Genomic DNA, 16554 nt, shown 5'->3' with positions numbered 1-16554 from the left:
TTTGTGTCAGCAATTAGACATTGTTCTTATGGTACTAGGAGGTAACTAGCCCCACCTAAGTGTCAAAGTAGCCTGACATTTCAATAATTTGCGTGGTATTAAAAAAGATTCTGCTAAAGTCTCCAGTCATGTAAAATGACACACATGAAATGTGTTTATAAAAAAGGCCCAAATAGTCCGGTGGCCATTTGATTAATTGTTCAGCAGTCTTATGGCTTGGGGGTAGAAGCTGTTGAAGAGGCTTTTAGCCCTAGACTTGGTGCTCCGATACCACTTGCTGTACGGTAGCAGAGAAAACACTCTATGACTTGGGTGACTGGAGTCTCTGACAATGTTATGGGCTTTCCTCTGACACCACCTATTATATAGGTCCTGGATGGCAGGAAGCTTGGCCCCGGTGATGTACTGGGCCTTACGCACTACCCTCTGTAGCGCCTTATGGTCAGATGCCGAGCAGTTGCTATACCAGGCGGTGATGCAACAGGTCAGGATGCTATGGTGGTCTGCATGAAACATGTAGGTATTACAGACTCTGTCAGGGAGAGGTTGAAAATGTCAGTGAAGACACTTGCCAGTTGGTCCGTGCATGCTTTGAGTACACATCCTGGTAATCCGCCTGGCCCCGCGGCTTTGTGAATGTTGACCTTCTTAAAGGTCTTGCTCACATCGGCTACCGAGAGCGTTATCACACAGTCATCCAGAACAGCTAGTGCTCTCGTGCATGCTTCAGTGTTACTTGCCTCGAAGCGAGCACAAAAGGTATTTAGCTTGTCTGGTAAGCCCTCGTCACTGGGCAGCTCGCGTTTGTAGTCCATAATAGTTTTAAAGCCCTGCCACATCTGACGAGCGTCAGAGCCGGTGTAGTAGGATTCAATCTTAATCCTGTATTGACGCTTTGCTTGTTTGATGGTTAGTCTGAGGGATTTTTTATAGGTGTCCGGATTAGTATCCCACTCCTTGAAAGCGGTAGCTCTAGCCTTTAGCTCAATGTGGATGTTGCCTGTAATCCATGGCTTCTGGTTGAGATATGTAAGTTCGGTCACTGTGGGGACGACGTTGTCAATGCACTTATTGATGAAGCCGATGACTGAGGAGGTATACTCCTCAATGCCACTGAATAAATCCCAGAACATATTCCAGTCTGTGATAGCAAAACAGTCCTGTAGCGTAGCATCCGAGTCATCTGACCATTTCCGTATTGAGCGAGTCACTGGTAGTTCCTGCTTTGGTTTTTGCTTGTAAGCAGGAATCAGGAGGATAGAATTATGGTCAGATTTGCAAAATGGAGGGCGGGGGAAAGCGTTGTATGCATCTCTGTGTTTGGAGTAAAGGTGGTCTAGAGTTTTTTTCCCTCTGGTTGCACATGTGACATGCTGGTAAAAATGTGGTAAAACTGATTTAAGTTTGCCTGCATTAAAGTCCCCGGCCACTAGGAGCGCAGCTTCAAGATTAGCATTCTCTTGTTTGCTTATGGCCTTATGGAGTTGGTCGAGTCCGGTCTTAGTGCCAGCATCGGTCTGTGGTGGTAAATAGATGGCTATGAATTATATAAATGAGAACTCTCTTGGTAGATAGTGTGTTCTACAGCTTATCATAAGGTACGAGCAATACCTCGAGACTTAATATTAGACATCGCGCACCAGTTGGTCCTGACAGATAGACACACACCCCCACCCCTCGTTTTACCAGACGTAGCTTCTCTGTTCTGCCGGTGCATGGAAATTCCCGCCAGCTCTATATTATCCGTGTCGTCGTTCAGCCACGATTCAGTGAAACATAAGATATTACAGTTTTTAATTAACGTGGCAGGTTAGGTGAATTAACGTAGAAAGTTAGGAGAACTAACAGCAGGTTTAGGTGAAATAACGTAGCCGGTTAGGAGATTGAGGTTAAGGTTAGAAAAAGGGGATAGGTGTTAGCTACAATTGTCAACAACTGTTGTCCCCGACGCAACTACTAGATGGAGGTGTTGTCCATTATCATAACACCGTGAAAATATTGTCTGAGCCCGAAGGGGCTGGGTTTAGCGAATATGTTTGTTGTTTTGTTCGGTGATGTTACACAGAAAACAGCTGGATTGCAGTGTACGGTGCATAGCTGAGCTGGCTGATTTCACCTCAGTTTTTTTTATTTAACTAGGCAAGTCAGTTATGAACAAATTCTTATTTACAATGACGGCCAAACCCAGATGACGCTGGGCCAATTGTGCACCACCCTATGGGACTCCCAATCACGGCTGGTTGTGAGACAGCATGGAAACGAGCCAGGGTCTGTAGTGACACCTCTAGCACTGAGATGCAGTGCCTTAGACTGCTGAACCACTTGGGAGCTTTCCTCAAGAAATGCAAATGAAAAGACTTGTGTCTTGTGTGTGTCATATATTTTATAGATCAATAAAAACAAACTCCCTCTTTAAGGATACTGTAATCCTTGTCCATATATTTCCAAAGTTCCTTCATCTTCTACTTCTACATCGGACTACAAGCCACTCAGGTTTACCCGTTCTGGGCATATGCACTCCTGACATCCTGTAGCGTATCACAAATGCTTCACAATGTATTTCTTAACATTTCAGGCTATAGCCTTTAAATAATAATATAGCCTAAATAATTAATTTAGTTTCTTTAGGCTACCTGGCTTGCTCCTGACTTGTTATTTAATACCCTGTTGAAATGTCGAACATAAATTGATAGTGACAGAATCACACATTACTTCCCAAGCAAAATCAATTATTTGTCTCGTTGGCTATAGGTTGTAGTGCAGCCTCTGAATCGAAATAGAAACAAACCTAAGATATCTCGTATGCTTCGGAGTCACGTCTTTCCTGGCATTTTACAGCTTGTTTCTAGCATAAAGCTTTGTGGAATAAAGCGTTGTTATATGTCACTTTATATAATCAGATCCATTCAAATCTGTTCTAAATCTTAAAGGGGTAACGTAAACTCACGTATACTTGTACATCGCCTTGGTCCATACAATTGCCCTTATTTTAGCGCCCCAAAAACGTAATACTTCCAGATCAACTGTAATGTCAATAAAATTGTAAAGCACAATTTCTCCCCTTTCCAACAGAATCAATTACATGACCTAAACACTGCCTGTTTCTGCATAATTCAAGCAGGCAATGAGCCCCGTCGGGCCTTTTTAAAAATGGCGGGTGGGGAAGCGAAACTAATGCGTGATAGTGAGAAGGAGAGATGTCGTGTGGGAAAATGGCTTTTTTTCACTTGATCGGTCCAACTTATCACCTTATCGCCTTTAAAATGTCATTAAAACACTATAAAGAGTTTATATAATGTGTCATTACATACCTATTTCAAGGTTTGTGTCGAATTTGAATCAGGTTTTTAGGGTGGTGCTAAAGTGATCCTAGAAGTAAACAGCGGCTTTGAGAATGATTATTGCATGCAATGATGACAAAAAAATGACTAGCCCCGTCACTGTCAATTTCTTGTTTTTAAAGGATGATAGAGGTGCTACACTTGGTGGAGAGAGAATGTAAGACAGAAATAGTTGCTTTATGCGTGCTGTACGTGACATGACACGTCTAGATGTAACGGAGGGTCTGTTTTTTTCAACTTTTCTCCAATACTATAGAGGCATTACCATGTCGATCAAAGCTTGAATAGAAACCTAGTTCACACCCCGGATTTTAACCAACACAGTCACTACAGTCGCATTAGTTATCTTTATAGCCTCGTTTGAATGTTGCGGTTGCGCACATTTGTAGGAATGGGGTGAGTTTACGTTAGGCCTATGCGTTTGGCCATTTGCTTTAACCAAAGCCACAAATCCCTCACATACCCCCTCAATTCGATCCCTGGTTTTAACTTAACACACCAAGCAGTTCACTGAGATATTTAAGGAGTGACTGAAGGAATTGGCTGACAAAATCTATGGATACAAGACTATCATTTCATCTGTCAAACAGATTATTATTATTTCTTGAATAGGAAGAAATAGGCTCCAACACAAAACCCTTGTTGTTAGTAGCATGAAGTCAAATTAAAATGAAGACTGTTTAAATGAATTAGGCCTTCTCGAATTAGCCTACATTAAGCACCCATGCGCTGTCCATCTCTGCGGCTACAGCTTCATAGTAATATAAGTTATGTAAATTATTATAAAATGGCTTATTGTGAGGTTAATAAATAATATATAAATATAATATATAAAAAATATATAATATAAATGTATATAATATTTAAAAAAAATATATATATACATATATATGTAAAATAAAAAATATATATATATATCTACGTGCGAGCGCCTGAAGATAAGGAGGACCGGAGGTACGCTTGTATTGTTGCCAATAATGAAGCTATTTATCAGAGTTATTGACCTCACAATTAGCCATTTTATAATAATTTACATAACTTATATACACTGCTCAAAAAAATAAAGGGAACACTAAGATAACACATCCTAGATCTGAATGAATGAAATATTCTTATTAAATATTATTATTACGTCTCCTGATGTACTGGCCAGTCTCCTGGTAGCGCCTCCATGCTCTGGACACTACGCTGACAGACACAGCAAACCTTCTTGCCACAGCTCGCATTGATGTGCCATCCTGGATGAGCTGCACTACCTGAGCCACTTGTGTGGGTTGTAGACTCCGTCTCATGCTACCACTAGAGTGAAAGCACCGCCAGCATTCAAAAGTGACCAAAACATCAGCCAGGAAGCATAGGAACTGAGAACTGGTCTGTGGTCCCCACCTGCAGAACCACTCCTTTATTGGGGGTGTCTTGCTAATTGCCTATAATTTCCACCTGTTGTCTATTCCATTTGCACAACAGCATGTGAAATTTATTGTCAATCAGTGTTGCTTCCTAAGTGGACAGTTTGATTTCACAGAAGTGTGATTGACTTGGAGTTACATTGTGTTGTTTAAGTGTTCCCTTTATTTTTTTGAGCAGTGTATATACAATCGAAGAAACATTTGACTCGCTTCCTGAAGTACCACCACACCATCTTTCATTGGTTAGGCAGAACAAAAAGCAGGGCAGGCGGAAGCTCATGATTGGGAATGCCTATCCATTGCAGTGTGCAATGCAGTGTAGCCTAGTTTTATATACACTGTCCCAGCAGCGCAAAAACGGGAAGGAAGTACATTTTCTTAGAAATATAATTGTGCCCTGTGCTTCTCTAAGCATGCTCTTCGTATAGCCTGGTCCTTTAGTATAGGCTATGGATCATTTGAGGCTAAGCGCACATGATATTTCGTGCCCAGCAGAGTATCAGGGATTTGACATTTAATCAATTACAAATTACATGACACTCCCCTGGACTAAATAAAAAATATACTAAACCCCGCGACTGAAATTTTAAAAGCATGACCCTCCCCCATTTTCCGCTGGGAAACAGGTGTGTTAATTTCGACCCCTCCCTAATATCTTTCTTTACTAGCTATTGGCAGTCCTCCATCACCCTTAATTGCAGTTGTTAAAACGGCCAGCTTCAGTCAGCTGATTCTATCCATCACTTATGGTTAGTTCTAGTTGGGCAGCTCAGTCTCCCATTCAGAGGACCCCCACTTTCGTTAGTGTCTTATTGGTCAAGGTCACGCTAACTAATTACCACATCTCCTGCAGCCTATCAGTGGCCTTGATTCCCGGGACTTCAGTTTCAGTCAGTCTATGACCCCAGCACACTGTGTGGTCAGAAACGTGCCTACCCCCCTGCTGAACTTTTCCTCCTGTGGACTGAATCCCTGTGTGTCTGATGTTTAATTGTGTATGCATCTAAACGACCACATAGTTAATGTCAGTTATCACTGGACATGATTCTCAGTTATCTGAACCATGAGTAGTCGGATGTGTGTGGACATCTTACAAGAATCCGCCCCTTTCTTTCAATTTTCGTCTAAAATGACATACCTAAATCTAACTGCCTGTAACAAGGATATGCATATTATTGGTACCGTTTGTGGAATTGTGAAAGGAATGTAGAATATAACACAAAAGATCTGGTGAAAGATAATACAAAGAAAAAAAACCCCCGTTATTTTGCATTTTTTTGTACCATCATCTTTGAAATGCAAGACAAAGGCCATAATGTATTATTCCAGCCCAGCTGCAATTTAGATTTTGTCCAGAAAGTTTTAGACTGATCCAATGAACCATTGCATTTCTGTTAAATGTTGTAGCAAGACTACCTAAGATGCTCTTTGTCTTATGCTGTGTGACCAGGGTACTCAGAAGCAAAGAAAAATGTTATCACAAAACCTGTGCCTAATTTGTTTATTAATAACTAATGTTCAAAACTGTGCACTCTCTTCAAACAATAGCATGGCATTATTTCACTGTAATAGCTACTGTAAATTAAACAATGCAGTTAGATTAACAAGAATAAGCTTATTCTGCCGATATCAAATATGTCTATGTCCTGGGAAATGTTCTTGTACATACATCATGCTAATTTCATTAGCCTACGTTAGCTCAACCGTCCTGTGGACGGTACACCGATCCCGAATAAGTTTTAAATTCCCATTAACCTGGACAGCCGCCTCATCCTTGTTCTGACCGGACATTCTGTAGTGGTTGCTACCGGCCTTAAGCCAGCACCTAAGGTTTCTTATTATATTCAGTCCCTCGACTCTACCTCTATTTTTCACTGATGAACTCCCTTGGTCTGGGAAACATGGAAAAAGAGATGGACACAGGGGAGACATTTAAGATATAATTGGCCACCACACTGTAAGAGCTGTGCAATAGGGCAGTACTGTTCCTTGTTTGAAAGCTGAACGTGTGTAATTTGTATTTAAACTATCATGTTTCTCATGCACCATCATTCTTTCCTTGCATCAAAAACTCGGAAATTGTGCTGTTGAAATAAATCTACCAACCATAGACTGGGTTACTACAGATGGTCTATTGGGATAATTCAGCAAAATTACCCCACCATATGTAGTCTGACAAACTGCAATAACTGTTTTCTAAATCTAACTGTAAAGCAATTGAAGACGGTGTTACCCGAATTACCCTATAAAGCAGTCTGACCAAAGCGACAGCAATCTAGGCTGTGGGTATTTACCTGGTGACACACGGAAACCAATTACTAAGGATTCCCTAACCAACAGCCCATGAACGTCAACTGCAAAAAGCAGGCTTTATATTTCATGCCAAATTAGCGGCAAGTTAATAGCTAGGTTTCCATTTAACTGGCGACAGATCTATGCAAATATTTTGGAATCTGTGTGAAGTGTAATACTTCCAAATGGACTATATGCAGATAACAGCACACTAAATATACTGTTGTGTAAGTTTGTCCCGAATAAGAATGTAAAGCTAACTATGTCGCACTCAAGGCTGATAGTCATCACAAAAACTTGCAGTAAATAGCAAATGTGCCTAGCCAACAGCTCGCATATAGTGAGAGTAGACTAATCTACATTAGCCTACCCACCCCAGTCAGAGGGAGGACCTTAATTGCGCGAAAAGGGGTTTCCACCACCATCTCCCACAATACATGGTACAGACAAGATGTATAACGAACAAATTCAGTCAGCATTTATAAAATTACACCATAAACTTCTCCATCACATGTTAATGGATACAACTACTTGCATAACTGTAGCACGAAACATGGTTATTGAGAAACTGGATGATTGCCTGACTAAGTTGGTGCTGCTAAATATCTATAATATTTATTGGTAGGACAACAAACACTGACACTGGTCTAGCAGCTGGAAGTTTAAGGGAAGTCACAAGTGAGATTAAACTTTGTCATAAGAATATTAACCAAAATAAGGACCTTATCAAAAGCACTTGAGATGAACATTTAAAAGTTGGTGGAAGGTCACCATGTTTTATTTGGTCTTAAAGGCACAATATACTCCATGTGAAATCTGACAGCCTAGTTGAGCAAACAGAAAATTACTGTTCTGTAGCAGACAAAGTTGCAATAGAAGTATGATCAGGCAACCTTTTTTCTAACTTTAAAATCTCACTGACAAGAGTCACTGACTCCATCACAAACAAGTAGAACATTTCAAACGTTGCGTGTGAGGGGGAGGTAGTTGCAGAAACAGTGGAATGGTTTAGTTGACTTCCTCAAGTCAGTTAAGATAACCCACAGCCACCAGGAACCGCACCACCAGCTCGGGGGAATCGACCGGCCATGCCGTCGGGCATACCAGCACCTTGGTAAAACATGGCGATGCTCCTTCTGGTGGTGCTCATACTCTTCCTTCTCAGCAGCCTAAGAAACATAAACAGATTAACATGAGCAAAATATGAAATGGCCTTCAAATGAGAAATATTTAACTTCAGTCGCTCAGACATCCAAGGAAGGTATTGGGCCATCTTTGGTCTTTCAACCTCTGGTGGAAACTACGAATGGCAGGAATAAACTTCATCACAGCGAAACTACTGGGTTAGGGCTAGTAACTGTAGGCCATTTTCTAGTCTTACAATGCCATCACCACAACAAACTTACCCTTGTCATTGATGATAGTGATCTTGTCCTCCTTGCCAGTGTGCTTGTCAGCTGCAGACACCTTCATGATGTTGTTAGCGTCAATGTCAAAGGTGACCTCAATCTGAAGAACATCGCGAGGTGCAGGGGGGATTCCAGTCAGCGCCAACTTGCCCAACAGGTTGTTGTCCTTGGTCATGACCCTCTCACCCTCATACACCTGGAGGATACCGTCTATATTAGCTAAAAACATACATGGTTTTCAAACGAGAAGTACATTAAAATAGTCGCTCAGACATCCAAGGAAGGTATTGGGCCATCTTTGGTCTTTCAACCTCTGGTGGAAACTACGAATGGCAGGAATAAACTTCATCACAGCGAAACTACTGGGTTAGGGCTAGTAACTGTAGGCCATTTTCTAGTCTTACAATGCCATCACCACAACAAACTTACCCTTGTCATTGATGATAGTGATCTTGTCCTCCTTGCCAGTGTGCTTGTCAGCTGCAGACACCTTCATGATGTTGTTAGCGTCAATGTCAAAGGTGACCTCAATCTGAAGAACATCGCGAGGTGCAGGGGGGATTCCAGTCAGCGCCAACTTGCCCAACAGGTTGTTGTCCTTGGTCATGGCCCTCTCACCCTCATACACCTGGAGGATACCGTCTATATTAGCTAAAAACATACATGGTTTTCAAACGAGAAGTACATTAAAATAGTCGCTCAGACATCCAAGGAAGGTATTGGGCCATCTTTGGTCTTTCAACCTCTGGTGGAAACTACGAATGGCAGGAATAAACTTCATCACAGCGAAACTACTGGGTTAGGGCTAGTAACTGTAGGCCATTTTCTAGTCTTACAATGCCATCACCACAACAAACTTACCCTTGTCATTGATGATAGTGATCTTGTCCTCCTTGCCAGTGTGCTTGTCAGCTGCAGACACCTTCATGATGTTGTTAGCGTCAATGTCAAAGGTGACCTCAATCTGAAGAACATCGCGAGGTGCAGGGGGGATTCCAGTCAGCGCCAACTTGCCCAACAGGTTGTTGTCCTTGGTCATGGCCCTCTCACCCTCATACACCTGGAGGATACCGTCTATATTAGCTATAAACATACATGGTTTTCAAACGAGAAGTACATTAAAATAGTCGCTCAGACATCCAAGGAAGGTATTGGGCCATCTTTGGTCTTTCAACCTCTGGTGGAAACTACGAATGGCAGGAATAAACTTCATCACAGCGAAACTACTGGGTTAGGGCTAGTAACTGTAGGCCATTTTCTAGTCTTACAATGCCATCACCACAACAAACTTACCCTTGTCATTGATGATAGTGATCTTGTCCTCCTTGCCAGTGTGCTTGTCAGCTGCAGACACCTTCATGATGTTGTTAGCGTCAATGTCAAAGGTGACCTCAATCTGAAGAACATCGCGAGGTGCAGGGGGGATTCCAGTCAGCGCCAACTTGCCCAACAGGTTGTTGTCCTTGGTCATGGCCCTCTCACCCTCATACACCTGGAGGATACCGTCTATATTAGCTAAAAACATACATGGTTTTCAAACGAGAAGTACATTAAAATAGAGAAGTACATTAAAATAGTCGCTCAGACATCCAAGGAAGGTATTGGGCCATCTTTGGTCTTTCAACCTCTGGTGGAAACTACGAATGGCAGGAATAAACTTCATCACAGCGAATAATCCCTGCATTGCAGTCCTTCTCAACAGAATAAAGATCATAGCAAGCCATTTACCTACTTATCCAAGCCGTAGGAAATGGGAGCAGCAGTTGGCTCATTGATGATATGCAGTACATTCAGGCCTGAGGTGGTGCCAGCATCTTTGGATGCCTGGCGCTGGGAGTCGTTGAATTAAGCAGGCACGGTAACGACTGCATTGTTGACTGTAAAATAAATACATGTCAATTTAGAGTCAACACATTTGAAATTATAACTTTTCCAGGGTAGGCTTCAGCAATCTCCATCTTGACCAGAACCATAGAGAATTTCTTCTGGGTAGGACTTAGCCTCTCCTTTGTATTCAACTTGGAGCTTGGGTCGAGTAGAATCATTGAAACGCGTACCATACAGATAACCAAATACAATTTTCAATTAAAATATAGCAATTTAATGATAATTTATAAGAAATTAAAAACGTACCGAATACTGTGTTTGCAGGGTTCATGGTAACCCGATTATTGACGGCATCACCAATAAGTATTGAGTCTGTGAAGGAAACATAACTTGGAGTGGTCCTGTTGCCATGGTCGCTGGCAATGATTTCAACCATGCTGAAACACACCCAAGCAGGAGTAGGTGCTCCCGAGATCAATGCCAACTGCCGGTCTTTTAGACATGTTGCCTAAACACATGAATAGGGATAAGTTTAAGTCACCCAAAAACAAATTAAGCTTTCCATCAATAAAAAGTGCTACATATTAGGTTGCGCATAATTACACTTCTGTAAAGAAATCTCGCCATTAAAATGTGCGTCACACCACGTGGGTTGCAGTTTCATTGCCGCGTCACGTCGGAAACTAGAGCGAAACTAACTACTTAACCACGGCACTAGAACGTTCTAGCTACAACTACGAGGATGATCGCGCGCCTTTTCCTTTAATTAACATGACAAACGTTGGAACCGTCAGTCGAATGTCTTTCAAACTGCCTGCACTGCAAATGGCCAAACTCGACCTGCCATATATGCGACCACGACAAAGGTTGACCGGCTCGCTAATTAACACACTATACGATACATTTAGTTGGCTAGCCATGTTAGAGAAACAGTCAGAGTAAATTGGGATCGAATGGTGACAAACTAGTTATAGTGAGTTTATTAAATCAATGTGCCTACTAGCCTTCTTCAGACCGGATAACGACGTCAGCATGCTAAATACCATGCTTATGTCGAACGAAAATAAATGCATTGATTACGTTAAGAATAAACTATCTTGTACTAACCAAATTCGTGACGCTGAGGTTGGTCGGAGTTAAACAACGGCAAAGCCTTCCTTCACCTTGTGAGAGAATAGAGAAAGAAGGAAATGTGATTCTTTAACTTTTATATCGCCGGCAACGCAACCAATCATAGCTCTGGACTCCACTTTTCATTTCAAAACACCAATAAAAATACAGGACGGCCCATGCGTTCCCTCCCACTTCTACGACAAAGACCAAGCGCTCTTGCCGCCGCCAAGACAACGGTCATCCAACTCGGGAACTCGAGCCTCTTTCTAGAGCTCCGACTTTCCAAGCTGAAGATCACGGACATCATAGTTTCACTTCGTATTTTTCCGAGTTCCCAGTTCTTTTGAACACTCGAACGTTCCAATCCCTCTTCATATCTGGGGAGCCGTTTCCGGTGGGTTTGTCATGCATTACTAACAGGGAGATTGTTAAATATGGGTCATATTCGTTAAAATTACATTCACAGAATTTAAAAGATACAGCAATGCCCTTGTGGGATTTGTTTGAGGAAATTTTCAAAACGAGTGTAACAAAGCTGATGCTAGTTATCCTCTTCCGTAATACGGTTACAGACAGAGGGGTTAGTTATAAATATCTTTGACTTTGGTATGGTCTTCTCGGAACTCTGAAATCTTCGACAACTGGGATCTCGGAAAAAGCTGGCAACGCGGATTTAGTTTTTATTTTGACGGTAATCCAAGTCGGGAAACTCGGACATCTTTCTAGAGCTCAGTCTTTCCGACCTGAAGATCACGGACGTCATGATTTGACCTCCCTTTCCCCCTCGAGTTCCCAGTTTTCTTGAAAGCACCAAAAGTATTCAAAACAATGAGTTTGAGGGAGACACCCAACATGCAAAAGCATTAAGAACAGTGATGCCAGTTTAGCAATTTTCAAACAGCACCTAGCAACAAATTTAGCTACTTTTAAACATTTATTTTGAACTTTTATCAACTTTTGAGAAATGACTCAAATGCTAAAATGCACGGATTTTCCCTCGAAATTACACAAAAACGATTTTCTCTGTCACACGCTCAGTCCCAACACACGTACCTGGCTGCAAAAGTGCATTGGGAGTGACGTCAGCAGCAGGCGCTCAGCTCGTGCACAAGCAGCAGCAGGCAGGCCGCAAATTCAGCAAATCATTGTTGGCTGATAGCAGCAGTAGTGAGGGTTCGACGAGCCAAACCCGGGAATATAGTTGGTCACGAATGTTTGATATTGAACAGAATTTACAACTTCAATCAACATGTCTGTCACAATTGTACAGAAAAGAGTGGGAGTCTGTACCTGAACAAATGTCAAATCATATTTTTTGCCAAGATGGCCAGTCAAATTGAGTAACGTTATTGTGTATTCTACATAATGACGCAGTTTTACGTTATCACGTAATAACATCACAACGTCATTTAGCAATTCTTGGCAAAACAAATCTACCTGCCTCTAGCAATTGTTATATAAATATTCATACACATAGCTCATATAAACAAAGACATTCCGTCATAAGAACACATACACCCAGCCATAAGACTGACCCCCTCTTCCTTATATAAACACACATCTCATCTCCCTCTAACTGGCCGGTCCCAAGAGCAAAGAACTTTTGCTGTGCACCAATGGGGCCCGCTCTGGCTAGAGCAAGGCCCGCCTCCAACCCTCCGACCAGTCAAGAAGACCGAAACGACAAGACTCCACCTACTTTATTCTATGTATAAAAATGTATGTAACCATTGTATAGGCCTCTTTTTCACCTGGCTCCTTGACGAGTTATGTGAACTAGGTCCGTGCACGTAAAACTGCGGGACAAGATATCTCTGACTCATTAAAACTGTATTTTGTTACAACTGAAATCCACTCTGTCCAGCGTCCGTGATTTGGTCTCAACTCTCCAGTATTTGAACACTAACACAATTTACACTGAAAATTAGTTGGCAACACTGATTAAGAAACGATTCCAGGTATGACATGGTTATGTCAGTGTCTGAACGCAGATGTGCATAATCCCGAGATTTCGGGGAACGCTTGCGAGACAGACCAAACCATACCCGGGGTTGGGAAGTTAATGAGGGAAGTGAAAATTTAATTTTCTCGAAATCTAAAGACACAACGTAGATTCGAGCCAATGTCTTAAGGAGTTGAACATGTTATTACCCCAACCTCGTTGAAGTGAAGTTGGAGTAAAAATAACCTCATATCGAAGGGGTGCGCAAGATTACGTGTTTCTACACATGAGTTTAGCTAGCATTGTATGACTTCGCATTGCATGATTTCTTTGAAGGAGCACTTTTAGTCTACCTTCATAATGTACTGCTTTACTTTGCCCAGTTATGCATCAGCGTTTTTACAAATCATATTTCAGAAATTCAACCACACATTTGTTTGATCATCAAACCGGATAGCAACTTCTGTCCAGTGACTTCCACAAAGCATATATAATGTAAAGTAACAGACAGTTAGTTACATGACCTACAGCATGGTCAAGCAAGTGAAGGTTTCCGACATTTTCGCACCAACTATTGATTTAGAACCACAGAGTTACCGCAAAACGCAAAGAAAACAGGAGTTGCCTTCACTTTCTCAGCACCATTTCAACTTAATCAACAAACATTTCTACATCATCAAATCACCTCTGCTTAATATAACACAGTGACAACTAAAAGATGGCAGGGTGGCCTAGTGGTTAGAGCGTTGGACTAGTAACCGCAAATTCAAATCCCCAATCTGACATGGTACCAATCTGTCGTTCTGCCCCTGAACAGGCAGTTAACCAGTCATTGAAAATAAGAATTTGTTCTTAACTGACTTGCCTAGTTAAATAAAGGTAAAAAAAAAAAAAAAATGGTCCAATCAATGTAAGCTAAATATGATGTGTCTGTGCAAGTAGAAAAACATGTTGACTCACCCTACCATCCTCCTGTTTCATGTTGATGTTTTACAGTACACCATTTTTTTGTTGTCCTAGGCTACCTGGCTAAAATGCTTGTACGCTAGCCTAACTTCCATTCATGGGCAACGTTAGCTAGTTAACATTAACCTTCTACATCTAGCTACATATTGAACTTCCATGGTCACAGCAATGTATGAATTAATGGTTGGATCAGAACTGCCATTACAAACATTGGCTAGTACAGAGAATTATGTAAAACCACAAGTCCAAATCCCTATCTCCATCCATGGCTAATTTAGGAAAGGGACCATTTTAGCTAGCTTGTTAGCTAGCCACTGAAGGACAACGAGATGCAACAATTCAAGTTTTTCTGTCAATGACGTAAGCTCAAATTCAAGATGGCTTTCCTTTACTTTTCTTTTGGTGCGCCAGGACCATTCACAGTTGAGCTTGCTCAGTTTAATGCTTATTGTCTGATTTTGTATACTTTTTTGCCTTCAATGCTACAGGCGGCAACAATGTCATACTCATTTGGACCAGACAGCATCAGATAGATGGCCTACACATAGAGAGAGAGGGGTGCTGTTTCACTCACTTGGATGCTTTCTCCTGTGAGATACATTTATGGAACCAGATAGCAGCCAAAACGTTGAAGGTACATATTGTTAGGATCTTAAGAAAATCCATATGCAAATTGTTATGATCGTAAGAAAAGCCACATTTTGAATACACACATGGATTTCAATAAACAAATGGTTAAGACTGTTCTATTCTCTTTGATTTAGTTCCTATTGCAACTCAGACAAATGACAGAATGGATGACATAGTGACTGAATGAAGGATGAATTAAATGTTCAAATATGTTGGAATGAGGAGTTGCACGCATCATGCATGCTCTGCACTTTATTTGGCTAGTAGGCAAATAGGCCTACATTAAGGTTTAATGAGTCTATGGCTGCGTGCCTCCAGAAGGACATCTTCTGAGGCTGAGGGGTGCTTTTCCAAAGACGCATGGTGCTGTGATGCTGCATGGAGATCACAAGCTCTTCAACAGGGCAGCAGTGTTGTGATGGAGGGAATAGTCCATATGGGGACCTAAGACCACTGCAACAGAGTTATTGTAAAGTGTGGGAATAAGTGTATGCCAGACTTAACCTGTTTTACCTCTCACATGTTTATTTCAAAGTCCATAGGTTCTTTACCCGATTCATATAAATCATGTCAAATTATATGAAATTCACATTTACCCATCCTACAGAATATACATTGGCAAGATTGTGAGTGATGAAGTAAAATGTCATAATATTCTATAAAAAAAAAATTTGAGTGGCAAAGTATCCATGGTCATACATAATTAATAGATTCACCAAACATCTATTATTATGTTTCATTATTCCTGGTATATACACTACTGGTTATGATTACAGACAGAGCCCATAGAATAAGGTCTGCCTACAGCGGCCTCTCTCAATGGCAAGGCTATGCTCACTGAGTCTGTACATAGTCAAAACTCTCCTTAATTTTGGGTCAGTCACAGTGGTTAGGTATTCAGCCACGTGTGCTCTCTGTTTAGGGTCAAATAGCATTCCAGTTTGCTCAGTTTTTGGTAAAGTCTTTCCAATGTGTCAAGTAATTAAGGTTTTCTGTCAAAAGAGAGGAGGACCAAAATGCAGCGTGGTTATTATTAAACATCTTTAATAAAGATAAACAATACAAAACCAATAAACATACCGTGAAAACCGAAACAGCCCTATTTTGTGCAAACAGAGACAGGAACAATCACCCACAAAACACTCAAAGAATATGGCTGCCTAAATATGGTTCCCAATCAGAGACAACGATAAACACCTGCCTCTGATTGAGAACCACTCCAGGCAACCATAGACTTTTCTAGACAACTATACTACACCACAATCCCATAACCTACAAAAAAAACCTAGACAAAACACACCACATAAATAACCCATGTCACACCCTGGCCTGACCAAAATAATAAAGAAAACACAAAATACTAAGACCAGGGCGTGACAGTAATTATCTTTTTATTTTTTCATGATTTGGTTGGGTCTAATTGTGTTGCTGTCCTGGGGCTCTGTGGGGTCTGTTTGTGAACAGAGCCCCAGGACCAGCTTGCTTTGGGGACTCTTCTCTAAATTAACCTCTCTGTAGGTGATGGCTTTGCTATGGAAGGTTCGGGAATCGCTTCCTTTTAGATGGTTGTAGAATTTAACTTATCTTTTCTGGGTTTTGATAATTAGCAAATATCGGCCTAATTC

General features: G+C 41.3%; 1 long non-coding RNA gene and 5 other non-coding genes across 7 annotated transcripts; all 6 read right to left on the bottom strand.

Annotated features, from left to right (window-relative positions):
• Positions 1–7790: 7790 nt before the first annotated feature.
• Positions 7791–12132, bottom strand: LOC139419468 (uncharacterized). Of its 2 annotated transcripts, XR_011635414.1 has the most exons (8): positions 11386–12132; positions 10585–10786; positions 10184–10328; positions 9745–9943; positions 9313–9511; positions 8881–9079; positions 8449–8647; positions 7791–8211 (listed from the first exon to the last, which is right to left on the bottom strand). It is a non-coding gene; the product is annotated as an uncharacterized lncRNA (long non-coding RNA). The 2 variants fall into 2 exon arrangements; XR_011635413.1 differs by lacking the exon at positions 11386–12132 and having other exon boundaries at positions 10585–11009.
• Positions 8283–8376, bottom strand: LOC139419829 (small nucleolar RNA SNORD14). The gene has a single exon (XR_011635443.1). It is a non-coding gene; the product is annotated as a small nucleolar RNA SNORD14 (small nucleolar RNA).
• Positions 8715–8808, bottom strand: LOC139419828 (small nucleolar RNA SNORD14). The gene has a single exon (XR_011635442.1). It is a non-coding gene; the product is annotated as a small nucleolar RNA SNORD14 (small nucleolar RNA).
• Positions 9147–9240, bottom strand: LOC139419827 (small nucleolar RNA SNORD14). Its single transcript, XR_011635441.1, has one exon. It is a non-coding gene; the product is annotated as a small nucleolar RNA SNORD14 (small nucleolar RNA).
• On the bottom strand, positions 9579–9672 carry LOC139419860 (small nucleolar RNA SNORD14). Its single transcript, XR_011635470.1, has one exon. It is a non-coding gene; the product is annotated as a small nucleolar RNA SNORD14 (small nucleolar RNA).
• Positions 10029–10122, bottom strand: LOC139419859 (small nucleolar RNA SNORD14). The gene has a single exon (XR_011635469.1). It is a non-coding gene; the product is annotated as a small nucleolar RNA SNORD14 (small nucleolar RNA).
• Positions 12133–16554: the final 4422 nt, after the last annotated feature.

Source organism: Oncorhynchus clarkii, chromosome 10 (assembly GCF_045791955.1).
Source record: "Oncorhynchus clarkii lewisi isolate Uvic-CL-2024 chromosome 10, UVic_Ocla_1.0, whole genome shotgun sequence".
Taxonomy (NCBI): Eukaryota; Metazoa; Chordata; class Actinopteri; order Salmoniformes; family Salmonidae; genus Oncorhynchus; species Oncorhynchus clarkii.
This window is presented reverse-complemented; position numbering and strand designations above follow the sequence as displayed.